At 50.6% G+C, this 23792-nt stretch overlaps 1 long non-coding RNA gene across 1 annotated transcript; it reads right to left on the bottom strand.

The window, feature by feature from the left end:
- Nucleotides 1-16967: 16967 nt before the first annotated feature.
- LOC136289014 (uncharacterized) lies at nt 16968-19356 on the bottom strand. The gene is made up of 3 exons (XR_010720695.1): nt 19252-19356; nt 17765-17901; nt 16968-17050 (listed from the first exon to the last, which is right to left on the bottom strand). It is a non-coding gene; the product is annotated as an uncharacterized lncRNA (long non-coding RNA).
- Nucleotides 19357-23792: the final 4436 nt, after the last annotated feature.

Genomic DNA, 23792 nt, shown 5'->3' with positions numbered 1-23792 from the left:
GAGAAGCTGGAGCCCAGGGGAGTGGGGCGCATTCTGCATGGGACCAGCAGCAGCAGGAATTCCTCTCAGTGAGTCCAGCAGGGCTGAGCTGCCCTGAGCAGGACAGGACAGCCAAGCAGGCACGGGTCAGGCCCTCAGCCTCAGAATACACCACACACCTGCTGGGTCTGCAGCTCCTGCTGGTCTGAAGAGCCTTTACCTGCACCAACATTTCCCTCTGCTGCTGAGGAACCGTAGACATTAGCTCATGCATGAGTATGTAACAGTGTTAATCTAGGAAATATTTTTTAGGTAACAGAATCAACTGGTTCAAAACTTAATTAATCCTATTTTCTTCCCAAATGGTTTCCTTCAAACGGTACTTGAAATAGTTTTACTTTCCCCCATTGTCTCTTTAATGCACTGATGAACTCTTCCTTCTGAGTTTCTCCTTGTTTTAATTGTCTGCTCATCCAACCATCCCTTCTGATAATTAAGCAAGTTAATAATATAGAGTGATCTTTAAAAATTAAACTCCTTTTCTTGTTAAACAAAAACAGAACTTCCATTGCTGTTTAAAGGTGTGGGGTGGTTTGTTTGGGTTGTTTTTTTTTAACTTTCTTAATTTAAAAGAACAGTTACTGCATTTGGAAGAAGTGGCAACACTTGAGGACCCACCTGCCACAGAGATGGTGAAATTGTTTGACATTAACCACAGAGGTTTTGCATTAGATAACATAAGGAGATTTTTCTAGGGAGCTTCAATCAGCACATCCCATGATCACGTAATTGGGGCAGGCTGAGCAGAGCAGAGGGAAGGGATTCATGGATTCATGGAGCAGGCAGGATTGTGGGCGCTGCTCGTGTCCTCTCCTGCTTGGATGGTCCTGCCTGTGACAAACCTCAGCCCCTTGGAGCTGCTGTGGCCTTTTCTGCAGAGCCCACCAGCACTCCAGGAGCACGAGGGAGGCGGTGGCAGGTCCCTGACAGCCCTGCAAAGCCAGCACCTCCCCAGGTGTCCCACTGGACATCACCTCCGTGTCCCCCACAAGCTGCACACCTGGCTCCAGGTGAGCTGTGCTGCCCGCCCAGTGCACGGCACATCCCCCCAGGGGCCGCTGAGCCAGCTCCAAGCCAGCAGCATTTTCTGCAAAGGCGGAATCCTCCCATCAGACAGACAGCAGCCCACTCAGGCCTTCAATCCTGCTTGGGAGGAAAATGTGTCAGGCACACTGAAATCTATTACATACGCACACAGACGCGCACAGATATGCACGGAAGATGTAGACACGCATCAATACGTGCGTAGATTACGGGCAGATAGCTGGAGCCACATCCAGCAGTTCCTGCTTGCCGTGTTAGAGGTCCCTGGCAAACGGCCCGGGCTGCTGAGAGCCGGCTCAGGGAACACCTCGTGCTGTGAGGCAGCCTCAGAGCACTCAGCAGTCCCCCTGGCCGAGGCAGAGCCCTGGCAAACGCTGAGGAGATGAAAAACCCTGCCAGTGCTGCTCATGAGAGCACTTCCAAGAGCCAGCCCTCCCCTGGGAGTGCCTGACCCCTCCCTGAGCACAGGGAGCAGCCCGGGAGGAGAGCAGAACTGCTCAGCAGTGGCATCAAAGAGCAAAGCACACTCCAGTCCCCTGGCCCCGGCGAGGGGGAGAGGAGGCAGCTGCTGAAGCTCCACTAAAAGCTGCACAAAGATCTGAAGTCTTTGAAGGAGTTTCTGCCATGGAAATGCGGGAGGGTTTAAGCAGCTGACAGAGATTACAGAGCTGGATGGAGCTTGCCAGGCAAGATGAGGCAGGAGGTGGGGAAAAATAATCCACCACCAGAAGGGTTAAAGGAAATTAAAAGTATATGTGCGAGAAAGTGCTGGGAAGAGAGAGTAGGCCTGGGAATAACCACTGAGTGGGATGGCATTAATGATGACTCAAAAGTGGTGGAAAAGTTACTGAAAGTTGGGCTGCCTACAGATCCAGGCACTTGCCTTGATCCCAGAACCTTCATGGAATGGCAGTAAAAATCCCAGGCACCAGGTTCTGAGGCTGATCTCTGCTCTGACTGCCCAGGCTCAGTCACCTCCCTGGCCTCCTGCAGAATGGATCTGAGAGCAGAAATGACTGTAGTCGCAGAAAGGTCACCCCGAAGGACGAGCCCACCAAGCCTGAGCATGCTGCATCCCAGGACACACAGGGGGGTGGCTGGGCAGCAGTGGATTTGACTGCTTTCATTACTGCCTAAACCTTGGGCCAAACCCGTGTAATTTCTGTATATCCAGGAGGAAACCTTGTTGTTGTACTGGGAATTTGTGCTGGTATGGTTTGTGTTGGTTCCTGTCAGCAGCAACAGGGCTCTGCCAAACGCCTGCTCTGTGCCCAAGAGGGCTCTGGGCTGTGAATTTCTCAGCAGAATCAACCAGGAGCTCAGCAGCAAACATGCTCCCCTGTCCCACCAGCTCTCCTAGAACAAAAACCCCCTAATCCAAACAGCTCCAGTATCATCTGCCCCTTTTAAAAAATGAAGGTTGTGTATAAAATAAAGTGATGTGTGCCTAAAAGTGCATGAAAAAGAGAGAGAATGGGTAAAAAGGGAAAGGCAAAACGTTTTAGGCATGAAAGACAATTGCACGTGCATTCCTTTCAAAGCCCTTGTTCCTTTTAAAAATCCAATCTGAAGCCCCATGTGGAGCCCTGGAGCTGCAGATTGCAGGGAGACACCTGGACAACGTGGCCCTGTCTTGCTGCACTGCACGCGTGAGAGGCAATGAGGAGGATAAACAAGGAAAACTCTCTTTTGAAAACCTGGTGCAGGGATAAATTAATTGGCACAGACAATTGTAGGATAAGCATTTTCTTCTTGCTATATAGTAATGCATCAGGGCGAATGGGCTGGGGAGGCAGCTCAGCTGTGCACAGCTGGGGAGCCCCAGGGCTGGGCAGGGGGTCTGATGGGCACAGCCTGGTCTGGCTCCTCTGCCTCAACGAGGGGTTCACTGGGCTCAGCATCCCTGGAACTGGACCTCGCTCTGGGCAGAGATTTCTCTCCTGCCTGCATGAGGCCAGCACGAAACGCAGTGCAGTGAAGCACCACGTTGTTCTGCTCGCAGCTCCCTCAGTGATGTCAGAAAACGGCCCGGCCCTGGGAGGAGAATGTGCTGCTCCTCACCTGTGTTAACACACCAGGCCTTGGGGGTGAGCCGTGCGGTTCTTTGTGTGTGATCATCGCCGGCAGCCAAAGATGTGGCAGAGTGAAATTCCCTGCAAGAGCCCAGCCCTGGCCTCATCTGAGCAGGGCCCTGATGGGTTCTGATGAAGGTGCTGTCAGACCACTCAGGGGGTGCTGCTTTGTAAGGAACCATGATATTTAAACCCTGTGACCTTTTCCAGAGTGCAAGATCTGGCTTAAAGGGCAGCCTTCCTCAAATAAATGGCTCTGAAACCTCTTAGATCAGATTTTTTTTTTTAAATCCATAATGGAAAGACATCACATTATTTTACTATGAGAAGATTAATCATTAATACCTTGCAATTGATTTGCAAGCTGCATTTATTTATGATGTGTTTGTACAGCACCATGCACACCCTTATCTATTATCCAGACCTCAACGAGTTACTTAGTGCAAATAAATCAATGCAATTTATCGATTAAATTATATAAATACTCTTGGAATTTGGCAAGTGAAGAGGTTTCCATAGCCGTTCTCAGGTCTCTCATTTACGGGCCGGGAGCTGGCAAATTACAGTCGAAGGCAGGCCAAGGAGGCTGGCGAGCTCAGCCTGGTTCTGCAGCTGTGCTCCTGGTGCTGCTGCAGCCCCGGGGAGAGGAGAGGGGAGAGCTCCTGCTCCTGGGAGCAGCCTGCAGGATATTTCTACATGCTCCTGAAGGGAGATCTCTTCTCCTGGGTGACAAGGGACAGGACAAGAGGCCTCAAGCTGCACTGGGAGAGGTTTAGATTGGATTTTAGGGAAGCTTTCCTCATGAAAAGCACTGGGAGAGGATGCCCAGGGAGATGGTGAAGTCACCATCCCTGGAAGTGCTCCAAACAAGCCCACGTGGATGTGGCATTTGGAGACAGGGTTTACTGGTGAACGCAGGGGTGCCAGCTCGAGGGTTGGACTGGACCTTGGAGGGCTTGTCCAGCCTGACTGATTCTGTGGCGGTGGGATCTGTGCGCAGTGTGCTGGACTCCCCAGCGCTGGATGACCGCGGCAGGCTGAAAGCTGAGCTCTCCTGAACAAACAGACGACCAAAGTCCCCACAAAGTCACCTCACTGCCTTCCTTCAGCTCCTGGCTCTGAAATTCCCCTTGTGAGCCTGACCAAGACATTGCATTCATCCTGCCACCCTGCCCCTGGATCCCTGGAGTGCCCAAGGCCCGGCTGGGCAGGGCTGGGAGCACCCTGGGGCAGTGGGGGCTGTCCCTGCCCGGGGCAGGGTCTGCAGGAGCTTCGAAGCCCCTTCCAGGCCAGACCACTCTCAGATTCTGTCACTCCCTACATTCCCAGCTGCTGTTTGTGGTCTCGTGCCCTGGAAGTGCTCTGGGCCCCCAGAGCTGCTGCAGCCCTGCCCTGGCAGTGCCCGGGACATCACCAAAGCCAGCAAACAAATCCCTTGTGCACAGGGATTGTCAGCTCTTGGGCATCTTCGGGTTCAGCATCCCGAATTAACTGACATTCTTGACTGAATCTTTCTGTGCCTCCGCTCCTTATCTACAAAGTGATAACGTTTCTCCCCTGCCTTGCTGGGCTTCACAGAGACAAATTAATTAATAGTTTGCATGCAGAATAAACAAACATGTAATGAGTGTCACAGAAAAAAAAATAAAAATAAAACAGAAACCAAGTGTAAAGAGTATTTCATCTTCAGAGCGAGGATGAGCAGGACACAGTAAACAAGGGCTGGGGCCACAGGCTGAAGGACATAAAGAAAACAGATTTTTGAATTGCTGCCCACTGATCTGCATCAGGCAGGCTGCTCCACCACGGAGACAGGGCCCCCACGGGAAAAAACAGCATTTGATCGTAAAATGAGCCATCCCTGGAAGGCCAGGAATGGTGGGTGCTGCATTTCAGGACAAGATTTTCCATACTCCCTGCATGCTTGGTTTGGAGTTCGAACACTGTCACACAAACTTGCCTGTTAGCTTATATAATTTACTAGAAATTTAATAAAGTTTGTGAAGTTTGCCTGTATTATCACAGTTGCGTGGAGAACCAGGTCCTTCGGAAGAACATTTGTTAAATGTGCAGTGGTTCAAGTTATCCTGACAAATGCAAAACAAGGATCTTACATAATTCACTGCATCTGGCGAAGATAAAATTTTACATGTCACAACGACACGTATCAAAAGAATTATGTAAAACTCACCCATAATTTAAAATGTCACCGGAACGAGTCTGTAATTAGGGCAAGGTCTTTGCAAGGCTCCCCGTGGACGCTGAAGCCCCTGTGGCAGGGCCCTGCTGAGTGCACACAGGGGAAGGGAGGTGTGAGGACTGTCCCTGCTCTGTGGTGGCACTGGTCACTCCCGTGGCCTGGGCACACTCAGTGTCCACCCTGCAGGCGGCTCCTCCTGGGCGTGCCCCAGATTTGGGGACTGTGGCTTCTTTGACAAGTCTGGGCTCTGAGCACCCAAACTGCAGCTCAAAATGAGCTTTGTGTGCCAGGAGTTCACAGGGACGCCAGGGCCCTCAGCCTGTCCCATGCCAGGCCACTGAGGTGGGTCACCCTGCCCCAGGGACAGACCCTGCAAACACTGCTGGGACCTGGAGATGTCTTATCCTTCACCAGCCTGTGTGTTCAGCTGAGTTCTGCAGGAACTGAAGGCAACAAATGAGAAGTAGATGGCAGAGAACAACTTCGTGACATCTGACATCAAAGGGAGGAGAGATAAGAGTTATTATTTAGACTCGTCAGATCTCCACTGTTCCCAAAGGGAGGCAGCAGGCATGACCTACTTGCAGAATTAAGAATTCACCGGGAAATGGGGTTTAGGATTCAGGAGACGGTCCACCCTCCAAATCCAAACTTCTGTTGTGAAAACCCAGCGCTGGCGTGGACTGGGCTGGAAATGTTTCTGCATTATTGCAGTTACGAACGCTGTCCTCCTGCCCTGGCTCTGGCATCTCTCTGGGGCTTGTTGGTGTGTTGCAGGTGATGCTGAGGTGCAGCAAAGGCTCCTGGCAGGGCTGTGCCCCAGAGCAGAGCTCGCACAGGGCTGGCTGCAGCTGCTGGACCTGCCCAGGACAAGGCACAGCCAGTGCCAGAGCCCGGGCACTGCTGTGGGTGGGCAGAGGATGAGGTGCTCAGCCCCCAGCCCTGTTCTCTCCTCTCCTCTCCGCTTGGGAGGACTCACAGGAGCGGCTCTCCGGGCTGGAGTGCAAAGCAGGCAGCCACCCTGGCAGCATCACACCCCGAGGGATTCCCGCAGAATTCCCGCGAGCCTGGAGGAGGGCACTGGAACAAGGGGGTCATGTTCCACTGCAGAGGGGCACGGGGGATTAACCGTGGCCCCTGGGGAGATGCCTGGAGAGAGACAACACCGCCCTGGGGATGCTGAGGGAGTGGCATTTCAGGTACTGGAAAAGGGTTTGGGAAGATTTCTCAGGTGTGGTGTGTGGGGCAGGGAGGAAAGGATGTTTAACTGATCCATCTGGCCAAACGTGCTTGCACTCTGGTAGCTAAAGAGACACCAAGCTTGGAGGTTTATCCAAGCTAGAATTTCTTTGTTTCAAGTTAACAGCCTGGAGAAGTGGGTGGTACCCCGGTGCTGGGAAGGAAAATGGGGGAGAAGTGCTGAGGATGCGTTTGGAGCACTGGAAGTGTCCAGCTGGTAGCGTCTGTCTCCAGAGCTCAGCACCTGGAACATCAGGGCTCTGCTCCCGGATGCAGATGTTGGAAACATCTGTGCGTCTCAGGCTGCCCACAAACCCGAGCAGGGAAAATTTCCAGTAGCGCTGGGTCTCCCAAAGCTTGCCAAGATCAGGAGCCAAAGCAGCCTAATGGCACCCTGCTAAGCCTGATTTCTGGCTGCTGCCAGTCCTGCTGTGCTCACTGCTCTCCTGCAGGCTCACCACATTTCCTGGATCCCCCTCCCCAAAACTGTGGCACTGGATAAAAAGAAAGCATGGAAACCACTGGAGTCGCTGCTAAAATTCTGCCTCTCTAAACAGAGGTGGAAAACTGAAGAAAACTGTAGTAAATGCATTAAAATGCGTAAGAAGATGCCAATTTTCTTATTTTTAAGCTTCTGGCCGTTTAGTGGATTTGTCCGACCTCATGGTTTGGGATTTATAAGCTTAGGCGTTTTAGTGCCTGGACTTGTGCTAACAGAGCAGTACGTTTGGAAAAGCGTGCTGTAACTACAGGCACCGCGGACAGGGAAACAAAAAATGAACATATGCCCGTTACAGGTTGCAGCGCTCACACCGAGCTCCACCCCAAAGGGTGCAAACGGGGATGAGGGAGCAGGGTAAGAGGACCCATTAGTCCCTGGGAATGCTTATGGACAAGCAGGGAATGAGCGGGCCCGGTTGAAACCGAAGGGGGTTTTCCCCATCAGCACTCCGCCGCTTGGGGATTCCCTGTGGATTCTCCCGTCAGCGCTGCCCCTCCTTCCCGGCGCTGGAAGCCTGTCCCAGCCTTTCCCGGCCTCCGGAGGGCACTCAGAGCCGCCTGTCCCCGGGGCTCGGGGACATCCCCGTGTCCCGTTCCCGGCTGGGCTCGGAGCGATGCTCCGGGAGCGCCGCGATGGTTTCCCCAGCAACGCCGGCCGGAGGAGGAGGAGGAGGAGGAGGAGGAGAAAACACCTTCGGAGCCGCTTCTTCCCCGAAAACATGTTCTCGCTCCTGCTGCTCGGCAGCCTGAGTGCAAACCTGCACACACACTCCCCTGCCCCGGGGAAGAGAGGTTTGGGCTGGTGTCCGTTCCTCGCTTTGCCTCAGTTTTGAAGATGAAATGAAAAGCAGGAGCTGGTGCGATCAAAACCGAGCAATCTGAGACCTCCACGCAGGCGTTTTAAGCAGGGAGAGTGAGAGATGTTGCAATAATTTTAAAATCAAAGGGTGGCTATTAGCAATCCCTTGTAAGCACATCCACGGTGCCACAAAGATTAATTTCACTGCAGGTCCTGGCTCCGGGCTGCAGCAGAGTGGTGAATTTCACAAAAGGCAACAAGGAGAATCGCCAGCTATCCAGCTCGTTTCGTGTTTGGGCAACATCCCTCTGTAGCCTCAGGGGCCTCAGGAGCTATCCCTGTCTGAGCAGAAGGTTTGGAAACGCTGGCGGGGATCGCCTTGTTCTCCTCCTTCTGCTCTTCCCTTCTGCCCCTGGAGAAAACCCGCATCTGAAGCCGCTTTCCGCCTGCATTAGAACCGACATGCCTCGGTTATCCTCGCTGCGGCCAAAAATAGCGCGGGGAAACCCGCCTGAGATCGGAGCGATCCCGTCCCCAGGCTCCGGTCCCACATCCATCCCCGGCACGTCGCGGGCCCCGGGAGCCGGCGGATGGAAAGGAGCTGGGCTGGGGCCGGGGAGAAATGGGGCTCGCTCCTCTGTGCTCGGCAGGGGTGCCCCCCTCACGGCGGGCCCCGGCAGCCCTGGGATGTCGGAACCCTGGAAAACGAGGATTTGGGGCTCTCTGTGCTGACAGGCACTGACGGGATACACGTTAACACCTGGCCAGAGTGTCATTAGCCACGTGTAGATGCATCCATCTCTGAGGGTCCAGCCCGCGCAGATCGGCTTGAAATAATCCTAGCGACACCGCTCCTCAGAGGTGTTCTGTAAAGCAAAAGGTTTAATGAGTGAAAAATAACAGATGTTACAGGAAACAAAAGATAAGCCGCGCACAGGTGTCCGAGAAACCTCTGACACCCTGCTAAAACACTCCAAAAAGCTCTTCCACTTCGTGCTCCTTCCTAAACACTGAATGTTTCAGAGGGGACAGCCTGGCCTGCTGCCAGTGGGATCACCAAAAGGCTTTGAGTCACACTCTTGGAGCCCAATCCACGCCCTTATGCTGGCGCTGAGCCGGTGACAGTGACAAACGCACGGAACTTCCCAGGTAAACTTCCTAAAATGCCTGAAGGTGAGCTGAAACCCTTTCCCTGTTTGGAAACACCTGCTGGGGGTGTGGGGTGCGTCACTACGCTGACCCCCGAGCAAGCACCACATTTGACCTGAGCCCGTGGGAAAGGCTCCCAGAATTGAGTGACAGCTCCGGGATTGAGGGTGTGGGGTTTGAAAAGAAGTGTGATATATCAGGGTGCAAAACTTAGAGTTTAAGGGTTTAGAATATAGTCATGTATATAAAGCAAGATGGAGGATTTAGGGTGTTGGCTGAGTTCTTCTTTCTCACCTTCTGCTTCATGGCTCTGGGTGGGATTTTGTGATTGGGTAGAAAAATCCCCATTGTGGGCCGCAGGTGGTTGGTTGTTGGGTTAAAGATATAAATAATATAGGTGTCATCTTGTTATTGGATAATTTGTGCTTAAAAGACCTTGGAAGGAGTTAGAGCCGTTTTCTACCTTGTTAGCCAGAGCTCACAGCTTGTGAGACTGTGCTACAGATAACTGATAAACATCTGGGTCCAAACATGAAAACTGAGTCTCTCGAGCATTTAATCCCGGCTCTAACAACAGAAGGAAAGAAGATAAAAACCCCACATTGGGCACGGCAGAACTGGCCTGCAAGGAGCAGAAAGCCAGGCACAGCCTCAGCAGCCAGAGCAGCCTGACGCCCCAAAACATGCCAGAGGGGCTGAGACCAGTGTGGCACGGGGTCAGAAACGGGGTGAGCCCCTCCTGCCCCCCTGCCCTGGGACCCCCCTGCGGCAGGAGGAGGTGCAGAGCCTGCCTGGGAGCCTGCATGGAAACCCCACCCTGCAGCTTCCCCATAAGCAACAGACTTACAGTATTACGCACTTAGGGTAGATAAACCTGTGCTTTTTCATGCCAATCTCAGGATGATTTGGCAATTTACACAGCGGAACCTGATACTGGGATGTGCCCCAAGAATATTCCTCCTTTTCCTTTCTTTTACATAAAAGTATTTATTATTAATAAGGCTCTGCAGAAGAGAAGAACTAATTGCAGTCAGGCGAAGTGGAACAGCTGCCTTTCCTTCTCACGTTGAAAAGCGAAGGCATCGTTTCTTAGCCAGCTCCAGGACTCCTGAACACTCAGGGGCAGCGCTACCTGAAGGTCAGGTCTGCAGCTCCCACAGAGTGGATTTCGGGGCTTTCACCCGTGCAGGGCTCCTGCTCCCGAGGGCAGCAGAGGAGGTTTCCTGCAGCTGTGGCTCGGGGCAGGCGGCAGCGTCACCGCTGCCCTGCTGCTGCTCTGGGCTGGCAGCTGTGGCCGCATCCCGGTCCCCTGGAGCATTTCCTGCTGCTGGCAGCCAAGGCCAGGGGCTGCAGTCACAGAACTGTCTCCAGCGGTGGGATTCCAGGCAGCTGGACCGGACACATGAAGTACAGGCAGACAGTCTTTGTCATTAATGACTTGCAAGGGTCTCTGTGGATCTCTGACTCTCGAATACAATTATTGGGATAGCTCATCACGAGGCTGAAATAAGAACTACCTCAGATTTCCTCGTTTTGCCAACAACATAAAATATAGAATAACCTAAAGTGGAAGGGCCCCACAAGGATCACTGAGGCCAGTACCTTTCAGCTGGGCAAAATATTCAGTGAACTGTTTGCTTATCAAAAATAGCTTCTAATTATTATTATTTTTTTTCTTCCTGTGATTTGCATCCTGAAATTCCACTATCCATAAATAAAAATGGTCACTTCCCAGTTCACATTAAAGTGGTGCAGTCAAGAACTATCCTTACAAATCCCTCAGACACTGACCAGGTGTTTGCTGAGCCCAAGGAGCTCCGTGTGGGTCTCCAGCCTGCAGCTCCTTGTCTGGGCAGCCTCACCCACCCAGGGGCCCAAGGCAGAACTTCTCAGACACATCCCTGACCCATGGATTCTCCCGTATCCCCATCCACACGTTGTCCCCTGCCTGATGTCCCCAATTTTCTTGGCACAGCTGCAGTGTTCCCCCTTGCCAAGGAGCGGAGAGGCAAATGTTCCTGGGCGGTTTTGCAGTGTTCCCTCAAATGGCTGCAGATCCCTGCTCCCAACACACCCTCAGAGAAGCCCGGTATCTACAAAACATTGTATTTCTGCATCAAAAAAACCCTACCACCATCCCAGGTCTCATTTTTTTCCCCGGATACGGGAGGGGCAGCGTGGTTTGTGGAGAAAGCTGCTGTTCACTGGAGGAATCCTGCAGTGCTGTGCCCAGCAGCCCCTGCAGCACCGCCAGGGACATCAACCTACAAATAATTTACATGCCGGACCCTCAGCACAGGGACAGCGGTGACAGCACAGGGCGGGACACGGCCCCGAGCTCTGACTGCCAGGGCCAGCCCCTCCCCGGGAAAAGCCGCAGCCACAGGGGAGGATTTGGGGGATCACAGAGCAGGAAAACGCTGCCCACGGTCACCGACTTGCCTGATGGGAGCCGGGGGAGAGCAGGAGAGGGACTGAGGGACACAGGGACAGAGGGAGAGAGGGGACAGAGGGACACAGGGACAAAGGGACACAGGGATAGAGGGACAGAGGGGACAGAGGGACACAGGGACAGAGGGACACAGGGACTGAGGGACAGAGGGACAGAGGGAGAGAGGGGACAGAGGGACACAGGGACAGAGGGGCACAGGGACAGAGGGGACAGAGGGACACAGGGACAGAGGGACACAGGGACTGAGGGACACAGGGATAGAGGGAGAGAGGGGACAGAGGGACACAGGGACAGAGGGGCACAGGGATAGAGGGACACAGGGATAGAGGGACACAGGGACAGAGGGAGAGAGGGACAGAGGGATAGAGGACAGAGGGGACAGAGGGAGAGAGGGGACAGAGGGACACAGGGACACAGGGACACAGGGACAGAGGGACAGAGGGGACAGAGGGACAGAGAGGGAGAGAAGGGACAGGGGACAGAGGGACAGAGGGGGACAGAGGGGACAGACGGACAGAGGGGGACAGAGGGACACAGGGAGAGAGGGACAGAGGGGACAGAGGGGACAGAGAGACAGGGGACAGAGGGACATCCTGTGCCCAAAGCCAGGCTGTGCACTGCTGGGCACAGGTGAGGCAGGCTCTGAGCCCCCCCAGCTCTCCCAGCCCCAAACTCACTCTCACATTGTCTTTATTCACACATTTCTGTTCAGACTCATGACCTGCCTGTTCGGGATATCCGAGAGGCCACACTTAGGAAAACCCTGTGAGTAAATATTGTCTTCTGTATAATTTTCACGGCAGCGAGGCAGACAGTCCAACAAGTTAAATGAAAATGTGGGGTTTATTTTTAGGCAGCCTGAGCTGGTATTGGCCTGCAATTGGAACATCAGTGAGGAACTGTGGGAAGGGCTGGCGACTGAGTCACCGCTGAAAAGGGATGAAGAAAGTTCAGGCTTCTTTTTTTTTTTTTTTTTTTTTTTTTTCCCCTCCCCTGCTGAACCTTCTCTATTAGCACTGCAAATGCCACACACTTTCGTAGCTTTGGCAGTGAGATGTTGGCATGTCCCAGAGCAGACCTGAGGTGCGCTGGCTGCAGGCTGCATTTCAATTGCAGAGAGTGTGTGCAAACAAACCGTAATGGAGAATGTCAGAGACTCCCAGCTGGTTTAAAATGAAAACATCACCCGCCTGGAAGCTCAGCGCACCCCTCCAGAACGGGCAGTGTGGCTCAGGGCCCTGCACGACCTGCAGTCACCAGGTCAGGAGCATGCCAGGAGCCCCCAGGCTCTCCCCCAGGTGCTGGGGGGCACGGGGGGATGCTCTGCCTGGCTGCTGCAGAGGGGGTTATTCCACATCCAGGTGGTTTCCGGCTTCTCCCGGGCTGCAGAGGGCTGGAGAGGGAGGCACGGGAAGTTTTCCCTGTGGCTGCAGAGGAAATGTGAGCCAGCCACGGCAGAGCCCTTCCAGGGCTGCCCTGGGAGCTCCGCACTGCCACACAAGGGAGTGGAAGGACGGCCTGTTCCGTTGTTCCAATATTCCTGTTTATTGCTGAAATTCATTGCGTGGCCTTTCATAAATCAGACGCTAAAGATTTTGGGGAAAATCAACGCTAATAGGAGCCAAACTATATGAACATTCAGCTGGAGGAAAGTGTTACTTTTGCCTTTGATTAAGTCATTACCAACTCCGCTGCAGTATCAAATGTTTCCCTTTTAAACTGTTCACGGGCAGCAGTCTGCCTTGAAATGCGTGGACAAAAAAACATTCTTCCCTCACAAAAGGAAAAACAACTCACAATCCACCTTTGTGACTGCACTTTTGTTTGCTTTGGTATTTTTGTACGTAAGCACAACAGGATTGCTCCTTTGCTAAACTGTGCCTGGGACAGAGCAGCAAACACAGCCGAGCTGGGAATCGATAGCAGCCTTGGGATTTCGGATCAGCCAAGAGAAAAGCACCTTGATGAGTGTCCTCTTGGGAGTTGAGAATCAAAGGCTTCTAAACCATGCCTGAATCACCTAATCTGCCTTAAAATAATAATAGTAATAGTAATAGTAATAGTAATAGTAATAATAATAATAATAATAATAATAATAATAATAATAACAACAAACCAAACAAAAAACAAACCAAAAAAACACCCGAAAACCCCCAACAAGAACCCCCAAAACCAACAAACAAAAAAAACCCACCAAAAAAAAACCCCCAAGAAACCAAAATAACGCACAAAAAACCACACACACACACACACAAAAACCCAAACAAAACAAAACAAACAAACAAAAAAAACCCCAAAAAACCCAAACAAAACCCACAAAAAAGCCACAAAAAAAGAAGAACCCACCAAGACCAAACAAAAATAAAACCTGAAGAAAGCCAAACTTTGCAACGTGAGCCTGGCAGCTCCCGTGGAGTTGCCCCAGTGTGATCCTTGGCTGCTGGAGACAAACCCTTGGATGTCACCCACAGGGCTGGGGCAGCGACGAGCTCCTGCCCAGGCTGCTGCTGCGGGACCAAAGGGTGTCAGCTCTGTTCTGCCAGCACTCTGCCTTCCCTGGCTTTTCCTCCAAACCTCCCACCGAGGCCAGAGCTCCGGTGCCACTGCCTTTCCAGGGAGAACAGGCACACCCGGAGCCCCAGGGGACTCCTCACCCACCCTGTGCCACCCGCAGCAGCCAGCTCCTGCACATCCCTGGGCCACCACCTGGAATGAGGGAGGGAAGATGCTCATGGAGAGCTGGGACCTGCTGCAAAGCCTCAGACCTCAGCTCTGTGGGAGCCAGGGGGGCTCCAGGCAGACTCTGCTCCCCCTGGAAACGTCCCCTGTGCGTGGTGGAAGGAGCTGCCAGCGCTGTGTGCGGGGACAGCACAACAGGGACACCCCTGGAGGGGTCTGGGGTGTTTCCCAGCTGGTTCTGGCCCCCGGGCAAGCAGCACTGGAAGAGGGGACTCACTGGGGCTCCCAAAACCTCTGAGGGTCCAGCCCTTGGCAGAGAAGTGGCTGAAACCAATTAGCGAGACGGCGTGATGGAGTGCGTCTTGAGAAAGCAGAAAGGGTTTAATAAGGAAAGAAAATAACAGAAAAACAAAAGGCAAAAACTGAGCACAGGATAGGGACAGGTCCCATACCTGCTACAACACCCCAAAAATGCCCCTAGCATCCTTTGTTCTTTCTGCTCAAGGATTGAGGATGGCTCCATTGGCAAGCTGCCCGCAGAAGGAGGTTCAGGGTGGGATGAGCAGGGACCAGGTCCCACAGGAGCTTCTCCCTTGGCCCTGAGACAAGCCCTGTCAGAAGGGTGTGGAAACTTCCAGGTAGACTTCTGTGAAAAACAGACCCCACGTTCCTGGTTAATTTTAATAAATAGGTTTAATAATAAAAAAACAAGACAATTGGGAAACAGATTAGGCGAAAAGGAAGTCCAGCCAGCTGGGTGACTTGGCACTCAGCCAAGCCCACCCCTGCTATATCAGAGTCATTTTTAAATACCCTTTCTGTTGTATCAATCTGTTGAACATTCACATTTTTCCATAAGCTAGTTTCCTTATTCCAGGAGCAGTTTTCCATGGTCCCTCCTTGGCTCTGCCTTTTTAGAGCATGTGTGTTTCTCTGCTGTGTCTTCATCATCACCTCCAGTTTGGCCCTTGGTCCAGACTTTCTTCAGATGGTGGATGCTGATGGTTGGTATCTCAACAGCAGGGTCTTCTTTACATGTTTATTGGATGTTATTTTGGTCAAACAGACAGTTTAATCATATTGTATCAGTAGCAGGGTCTTCTTTACATGTTCACTGGGTGTTATCCCGACCAAACAGATGGTTTAAGCAACTGCTATATCAACTATTACCACTATGTCTAACTTTCTTTATTGATAGCAGAAGTAAAAACTTTTATCCTCACCACAACGTTATTAACCATACAGCACACACCTTGCCAAAAGCCAGCTGTATAATACACACCTTTAAAACTTCCTAAAATGTCTAGAAGCAAACTGAAGCCCCTTTCCTCCCACAGGAACACGGGTTGGGGTGTGTGCCCCCCGGGACTGGCCGCTGTCCCCTCTGCTGGCTCCTGCTCCTCCTCACAAACACGGGGATGGGACAGGACCCTCTGAAAGCTGCCCGGGCTCTGGCAGCCCCTCCAGGGCTTTGGAGCAGCATTTTCATTGTTGTGGTTCTTTGCAGCCTTTAAAAGTTTAATAATAATTTAATAATAATAATAATAATAGTTTAATAATAAAGAATATAGAGCAAAGGGTTACAGACGTCTGGGTACCCGGCATTCCACACCAAGACACGCAGCCAACAAAGCATTTTTCCTTTTTATAACAAAGGTGTCAGGGCTTCTCTGGCCCCTGTGCTCGGCTCTTCCTTTTGTGTCTGTGTTGTTTGTTATTTTGTCTTTATTAAGCCCTTGCTTTAGACCCGGAGAGCCATCTCACAACATTATTTTAAGCCGTTTCTCTGGGAGGGCTGGCCCCTCAGAGGTGACAGACCTTCGTGGGGTGTTATAAATACATAGTATAAAGTTGGCTCTTTACAAATATTGAAATGCTGCATGTATAATGTGGGAAGTTGGGGTTTTCTCTCTCTCTCTAGCTTCTTTTTAACAGGGTTTAAAATAGCGATGCGATGAATATGTATGTTTTTGGGGCTGTAGCATGGTGTTAAAAGTAAAAGAATGGTTTTGTAACATCCAAACCAGCCAAGCCAGAAGGTAGAGGGGATCCTCCTGCATTCCTGATTTAATTCCTGAATTAACCAGATGAAGACGGTGCTGAACCAAGGCTACAAGAAAGAATTTATTGATCTCCTGGTGTCAAAAGAATAGGACATAGGACAACAAAGAGGCACCAACAAGGACTTTACCTACAAGGGGTAATAAAATGTTAATTTGGTGAAATGGGGACGGGCTGGGGGGGGACCAAAACCAAGAGAACATCTGAACTCAAAGGAACGTTTGAATAATGCATCAGGGTCTCTTGAATCTGTAACACAGAGACCCTTAAAAACAAGGGTCCTGAAGGGGTGAGGTGTGCTCTCTGGGTGAATGCCAGGCCCCCCAGCCAAGAACTTTTGCTTTATTTCTGTCTCCTAACTGTATTAAAAAAAATATTTTATTATTTTAATAAATATATTTCTATATATAATATATAATATATAATATATAATATATAATATATAATATATAATATATAATATATATATAATATTTTTATATTTTAATATATTTTCGTTTTAAAAATTGGTATTTTATAAATTTTTCTAAGCAAGTGAGCCTCGTTTTTTTCCGCAGCGTTTAACCCACCTGACCCCGGGGGTCGTTCCATCGGCACACAGCCCCTGTCCCTGCTCCGTGCCCACCCACGGCGGCCCCACCCTGCGCACACCTGCAGAGCTCCTGCGGGGCTGCCTGCTGCCGCTGCTGCCAGGCGCCGAGAGGATGAACACCACACGGAGCAGCTCTGGGGAAACTGCGCAGCCACATCATCAGCATTACCTCCACGTGACTGTGATGCCTGAAGGTGTGCTGGTCTCCAGTTCCAAAATAAACCTCGGGAGCAAAATAGAATTTGGCAACTAGTTTCAGCTAAAAAAAATATGGTATTTTGAAATGGGGGGGGGGAAGCTGTGAAAACTTTATTTTCCTTTGCTGAGAAAAGAACTCAGATGACAGGAGACGTGGCTTGAACACCAGTGGGCTGCAGAGCACAGTGAGCAGCACTTCAACACCCCAGGGATGTTGCTGTGCCTGCAGAGACAGGACACTGCTGCCGCTCTTTTCCAGGATGAATTGTGATCGGACGAAGTGGCTGGAAAGACCCCCACTGACACCAAAAGTTGGTTGCCTTGTCCTCAGAGCATTCAGACCCCCCATTATGGACACCAATATGCCTATAAAACCAAATATATATATATACAAAATAATACATGTTGGTTAGAAACAGGAAAAAAAAATAATCTTCATTAGCTCTCAACACAGAGAGTTACAGCTGCACTGTTCAACCAGTACATGTCCTGAAATGCTGCAATGATGGTACTCCCAGTCCTCTGTTCTCAACACCTACACAGAATATTGCAGTTATAATGAGCCACGGAAAAAAAAAATGTGGTGTCAAAAAAAAAAAAATCTATGTCCTCTCCCTTAGGAATGCAGTTCATGATTAGAAGAAGTTATGCCTACAAAGTTGATCAAATAAGTGAACATATACGATTTTTTTTTCGTAAGTTTCTAGTTAGAGAGATTTCTTTACAAGAAACTACTTACAATCATTTTACCATTCACACATCTGCTAAACTGGAGATGCAGTCCGAACAGAAATCGCTTTGCTGTAGTTCAGAGTTTTGAAGAGTTTCAGGAGGAATGGGGATGGATTTTGCTGCCAGCCACCGTTCGGCCCAGCACTGCAATGGAAACATCAGGCTGGGGCCCTGGGCTGTCCCTGCTGTCACCTGCGCCCTGGAAAAGGCAGCTCACAAAAGGGAGCAAGGGAAATCAGGGACAGACAAGGAAGGAAACCCAGCACTGAGAGCCAGACCTACTTTCTCAGCTGAGTTCGCTGAAGACTTTTGTATTTGGGAACAGGAACATGCAGGGACGTGCTCTGCTGAGGACAAAAGGAAACCACGTGCCCTGCTCAGACCAGAATGAAAGCCAAAGACAGAGATCCCTTTCAACCCATATTGTTCTTTGATCCTAAGAAACCAGAGAATTAAATTGTAAGTAACTGCAGTTTAGGGAGAAGAAGACCCACTGGACTGCAAATTTTTAGGACAAGATGCCCAGCTCTTAGCGGACAAAATCTGGTGCACAGACAGTGGGTGGTTGCCCCAGTACCACCACACCCTGGCAGCTTTCATGGCCACAGGAGCAGCGACCCTCTCTGCGGAAAAGAAAATGTCTCAGAACTATTTTGGGGGCCTTAAAAAGCCGCGGGGAAGATTTCTCCCCCTCTATCAGAAAGGCAGGATGCAGCAGCAAAAGCCCTGCGGCAGTGGCCGGTCCGTGGCCGAGGACACGTGGCAGGCAGGGCTGGCACACACTGGCAGCCCCCAAACACCACAACGGGGTCTCTTCATGTCCTCGCTCTTTAACGCTTCCTTTACAATCAGCTGAACAGCTGACCAGTGCTAAAAAAGGATCCAGAGCGGCTCAGAACGGGACGTGATCAGTCTCACCAGTGTAACTCCTCGTGAACAAGGGCCTGTCCTTCTGAGGGTGAGTTGCAGAGGCAATCTCAAAAATCTAATCAAGAGAAATAAAATCGCCTAACCGGCGGCGAACTGTCAATCAAAAATCAGGGTTCCCCTCAGCCAGTGACATTTTTGCGTGCAAACCACAACCACACTTTAATGGAGACTTTTTACTTCCCTCTCTCTTAAGCACAAGCTTGTCTTTAAAAAATGGGAGGAGAAATCAACAAGATGCAGTAATTATGAGAGAATTGCAGGCTTCCATTTCTCATCTCTGACAGGAAATAGAGGACTAAAGACAAAATTAACAGAATAATTTCCCAGGCTCAATAGTCATTAGATAATTATATCTAATGGAGAGGGTTATCCACGGATTTTTGTGCAACATCAATAAACTGGAAAGTCATTAGAGAGAAGAGACTTGAGATAATCAGCCAGAAGCCTGTAGCTGGATTTTGAAAGTTCTGAGGAGAAAGCATGTTGCTTTTTTGAACCTCCAGATGAGATTTAGAGTCCTCTCCTCTCATGAAAGCCCCAAAGGGAAGGCAGAAAAACACTCACGTGAGCTCGAGAGTGAAGAGAGGCTGAATTCCTTCTGAAGTGGCTGAAACCCAGAGGTGCCTGTCCTGGGACAGGCACACGAAGCCCCCGTGGTGTTCCCCCTGCGGAGCCTGGGCTGCCTGTGCTGCTCCTGTGTCACCTTGATTTTTTAGCCTTCTGATGTCTTTACATTTTGGACTGGAGTTTTTACAAAAACAAAGACTGATGTTTTGTAAATAATAAATATTTTTTTTAAGGAGAAGGACAAACTGATGTACTTTTAGGTTGACTACTGAGGTCAAAGAAATGCTGCCTTTGTCCCTCAATCCCTAATCAAATTCCAGAAGCTATATAAAGTCAAAATCCCCAAAATAAACTCCTTTCTCGTCTCACAACCTGACAAGTAAATGTAATCTTTCCGTGTCCATCTCATAACCCTCCTGGGCACTGCGGCTCCAGGGAGGTGCTGGGGAGCCTCAGGCAGGAGCGTCTCCAGGGGCAGGGATGCTCTGAGCAGCCACAGGGCTCAGGGGAGAGGGAACTAGGGGCATTTCAGGGCTGCCTCCAGACCCGCGACCAACCCCTGCCCAGGGATCTCCTGCTCCAGCCACAGAAGGACTCAGCTGTGCCCCGGGTGAGCGTTGTGTCTAATCTTCTTTTTGTCGGGATTAAATGCTCAAGACGGGGTTTCTTGTTCGGGCTCAGATGTTTATTAATTCTTATCTATATCACAGTCTCACAGACCGTGAGTGCCACGGCACTTCAAGCTAACAAACTAAAAATGCAGCCCTGTGTCTGCCTCTACAAGGCCTTTTAGGGATAAACTGTCCAACTGAGAAAGGACACCAAAGTTATTTTACTTTTAACCCAATAACCGACCACCTGTGGCCCGCAATGTGGATTTTTCTATCCAGTTAAAAAATCCCACCCACAGCCATGAAGAAGGTGAAAAAGAAGGACTCAGCCGCCGCCCTAAATCCTCCATCTTGCTTTATTTATATTACTGTATTCCAAACCCTTCAACTCTGAGTTTTACACCCTGTGCTATCACACACTTCTATCCAAACCACACCCCCATAATCCCAGTGCTGTCACTCAGTTTTGGAAGTCCAATGCAGTGTTTTTTAGGGGGTCAGTGCCTGTCAGCACAGGAAGCCTGAAATTCCCAGTGCCCAGGGCTCCAACCCCTGGGAGCAGAGCGTTTGTCACCTCAGCCAAGGCCTGAGCTCTGCCCTTGATCCAGAGGAGCTCCGCCAGGGTGGATGGAAAGCGCCTCTGTGGCAGGGGACAGGGACACCAGCCCAGCCCAGCCCCGCAGAACACCCTGCAGGAGACGGGGGAGAGCATCAGTGCCCTGACAAACCTCATTAGTTCCAGTCACTCGGTCCAGTGTGCCTGAAGAATAGTATTTGGTTAACAAGGAGCACCAGATGGGGTCAGCTGCCGTCCACCGGGGAGGCAAATGCAAAATTTACTGCTGCTTAAGTCACCTCTCATTAAGGACCTCAATTAGCTGATTTGTGAGAACAATTACAGTACAACTGCTGAAATCAATAAGCACATTTCTGAGCAGACAGATAGATTGTATTTTCTTGCCCAGCTTCCATTTACAGAGGCCAAATGAGGCTGTCACTGGAAAATCTTATAAACCCTCAGAGCTGCATAGTTAGAATCCAGTTAGAGGGTAAAATTCTTCCCTTCATCCAGCCTCTTGCCTTGCCAGGGCAAGACTGGTATGTTTCTTAGCATCTCATAAAGGGCTGCCATTGGATGAAGTGGGTTAAGAGAGTCTGATTAAACCCATTCATCTCAGATGAGATGGAACAGAATCACAATCAAATCCTGGGAACAACACAGTTGTGGAAGCTAATGCATATCTGGCAAAAGTTAGGATCCCCACACAGCAGCCTGGAAAGTCTAAAGTCATACCTGGCAAAGTGCCCACTTCTGTAAGGTAAATTCATTGCAGCAAGGAGAAGAAGAGCAAACGAACAAGACCTCAAGACCTTCCTCATCATCCTCGAACCACGAGGAATACACCCTAATTCGGGAATTAACCTCATGTTCTTCTTGAGTGTCATTTTTTTTCCCTTGCAAAGAGGAGTCCTGGGACTTCTTTTGGCTGACTATGGCTGAGCTATGTCTCAATAATTCGAATTTGTAGGGCTAGAGTGGAGATAGCAGCCAGCTGCTGTAGCGGGGCAGGGGGGACGATGTGCACAGCTTGGGTTTCACTTCTGAAACTGACCATGCACAGTGAGCAATGTTAATGCAGTAAATATTTGGACAGGCCAGCAGGGAGTGGGTCCTTCCTGCTCAGCCCCTCCGTGAATGTAGGATCTGCACAGGGTGTCAGCGTGCCTTTCCCTGACTCCCTTTAACCCCCTGTGTGCACGTGAGGTAAAATTCTTGTAAGTAGAATTCCTTAGGTGTTCTGTAACAGTTCTAGGCAGCCCTTTGGGGTGGGGATGCTTGCAGCTGGCAGCTGTGAAGTCCCTGCAGCACTGCTGGAGGGCGAGCCTTTTGCAGCCCGAGTGTGTTGTTGTGGCTGGCACCTTGCCCAGAACAGCTGCCTTGGCTTCTGCATCAAGGCATGCTGAGGGTGGGACAGGAGCTGGCTTTCAGTGCATAAAGATCACCCCCAGCTGTACGTGCTCGGCAGCCACAAGATGAATTCCTGAATGAAATGACATTTCTGCATGCAGGGCTGTGTTTCTAGGAAACTACCACATGGCACGGGGTGTGTGCAGGAGCTGCCAGGGCAAACCCTCCCTGCAGCTCTGCTAACCCCTGGCACCCTGCCTGGGCTGCACTCCAGAGCAGACTGACACCACCTGGGCTGCAAAGAGTGACTGAAACTGCACCTGAGGAACCTGGGGTTGTGCTCTGGGCTGGAAATGACACAGCAGGAAAAAACAAAAAACAAACCAAAACAAAACAAAACCCCCCTGGGTGCAGTCTCTGAATAATGGATGGTTAAAAGCCAGCAGGGCCATTTGAACACGTCAGGCACGGTCTCCTCATCCTCCCTGCATGCCCCGGGTGCTGAGCCCTCAGTGCCAGGCTCTGGCTGCTGTTTGCTGAGCCCGCAGCAGCGTGTGGGCGCAGGCTGCACCCTGATCATCCCCCCCTGTGCCACACCCGGGGCTCCCCGCTCACAGAACACATCTGCAGGGGTTTGGGAGACCTTCTGGGTCACCCTCAGGGTCTGCAGGGCCAGGGCAGCCCCCCTGCCCACCTCCCTGGGCAGAAATGCCAGAGCCCGGGCAGAGTTTGCTGATGCCAAGCAAACCAGGGTCACACTGGGCAGCAGCTCGTCACAGGGTGACCCCTGCTCACATCCTCCGCCTGCCTCAGCAGGACAAGTCAGGCGTGGATTAGATCCAGCCTAACTGTTAAAGGGAAGTGAATAATTCACCCGCTCAGCTCTGCCCAGCCAAGCAAAGCCTGGGTCTGCCTTCATGCAAGACAACCCCTGCAAGCTGAGCCATGACGTTTATGTAAAAGAGCCATAAATAACTGAAGTTCTTCTCAATTTTGTCATTAAAAGGGGAGGGGGGAGGGAATTCAGAAAGCACTGATCTGGTATGGTGATAAAATCCAGAAAACCACAAGGTCAATTAAAGCACTGCAAACTCAGGAGTTTATGAGCCAGTCGGCGCAGTGGAACAGCGACAGCTGCAAAACAATTTCTGTTTGAGTTGCACTGCCCACCCTGACACCGTGACTAGCTCTGCACAGAGAGAGAAGTGACACACCATGGAGTGATCAGCTTTAATCTCTCGGTTAAACCATGAGAATACCAGCCAAACTAATGGTTTTCCAAGCCTGAACTGGGGAAAAAAAAAATCTAGCTTCTTAATACATGCCAAGAGAAGGATGAATAAAGAAGGCATTTCAATCATTACACAGACACATCCATTTCTTCATGCTCAGACAGGACTCCACTAGTTTTTGTTCTAGACCTAATTAGATTTTAAATGAGATTCCAGCACCTCTAATAGCTTATTCTGATTGTTCTTTTTATATCATGCAGGCACTGAATATTCATTGTGTTCATATGATTAAGTACCAAATCAATAGATATGACTAGTGGACCTGTTAGAATTCATGTTTTGCTTTATAAATAAAAAGAAAGAAGTCCTATCTGATGTAGAGTTCAGCCTCCCTCTTTGAAGAGTCTCTGTGACTGACACGTCTGGTGATCACAAAGAAAACGGGGGAGAATGAGTAATTTAATGAAACTGCTGAATTTAGGATTGAAGTAACCAGAAGGGACTGTTACAATGTGGGGTGAGTTTCCCAGGCTTTATCATGGATAAGGAACAGTGTGACTTGAAACAAATGCCAAGGGTCACTGCTCCTAAATCCTGGGATCTGTGCCCTGACCATGGGTGCCTGGGTAGCAGGAAGGGAAGGGCATGGCTGATAAGGCCCAAAGCCAGCTTTGCTTATGGAAAACAAGTCAAGAGAGAAAAGAAAAAAAGTGCTTTTCCCAGTGGAAATCACACTAAGGCAAAGGAAAACTCACTGTGTCCTCCCAGGGACAAGAGTCCCTCAAC

The sequence above is a fragment of the Chamaea fasciata genome, unplaced genomic scaffold (genome assembly GCF_029207755.1).
Source record: "Chamaea fasciata isolate MVZ Bird 193981 ecotype frontalis unplaced genomic scaffold, bChaFas1.0.hap1 SCAF_4, whole genome shotgun sequence".
NCBI classification, from domain to species: Eukaryota; Metazoa; Chordata; class Aves; order Passeriformes; family Sylviidae; genus Chamaea; species Chamaea fasciata.
Note: the sequence above shows the minus strand (reverse complement) of the source record. Positions and strands in the feature narration are given on the sequence as shown.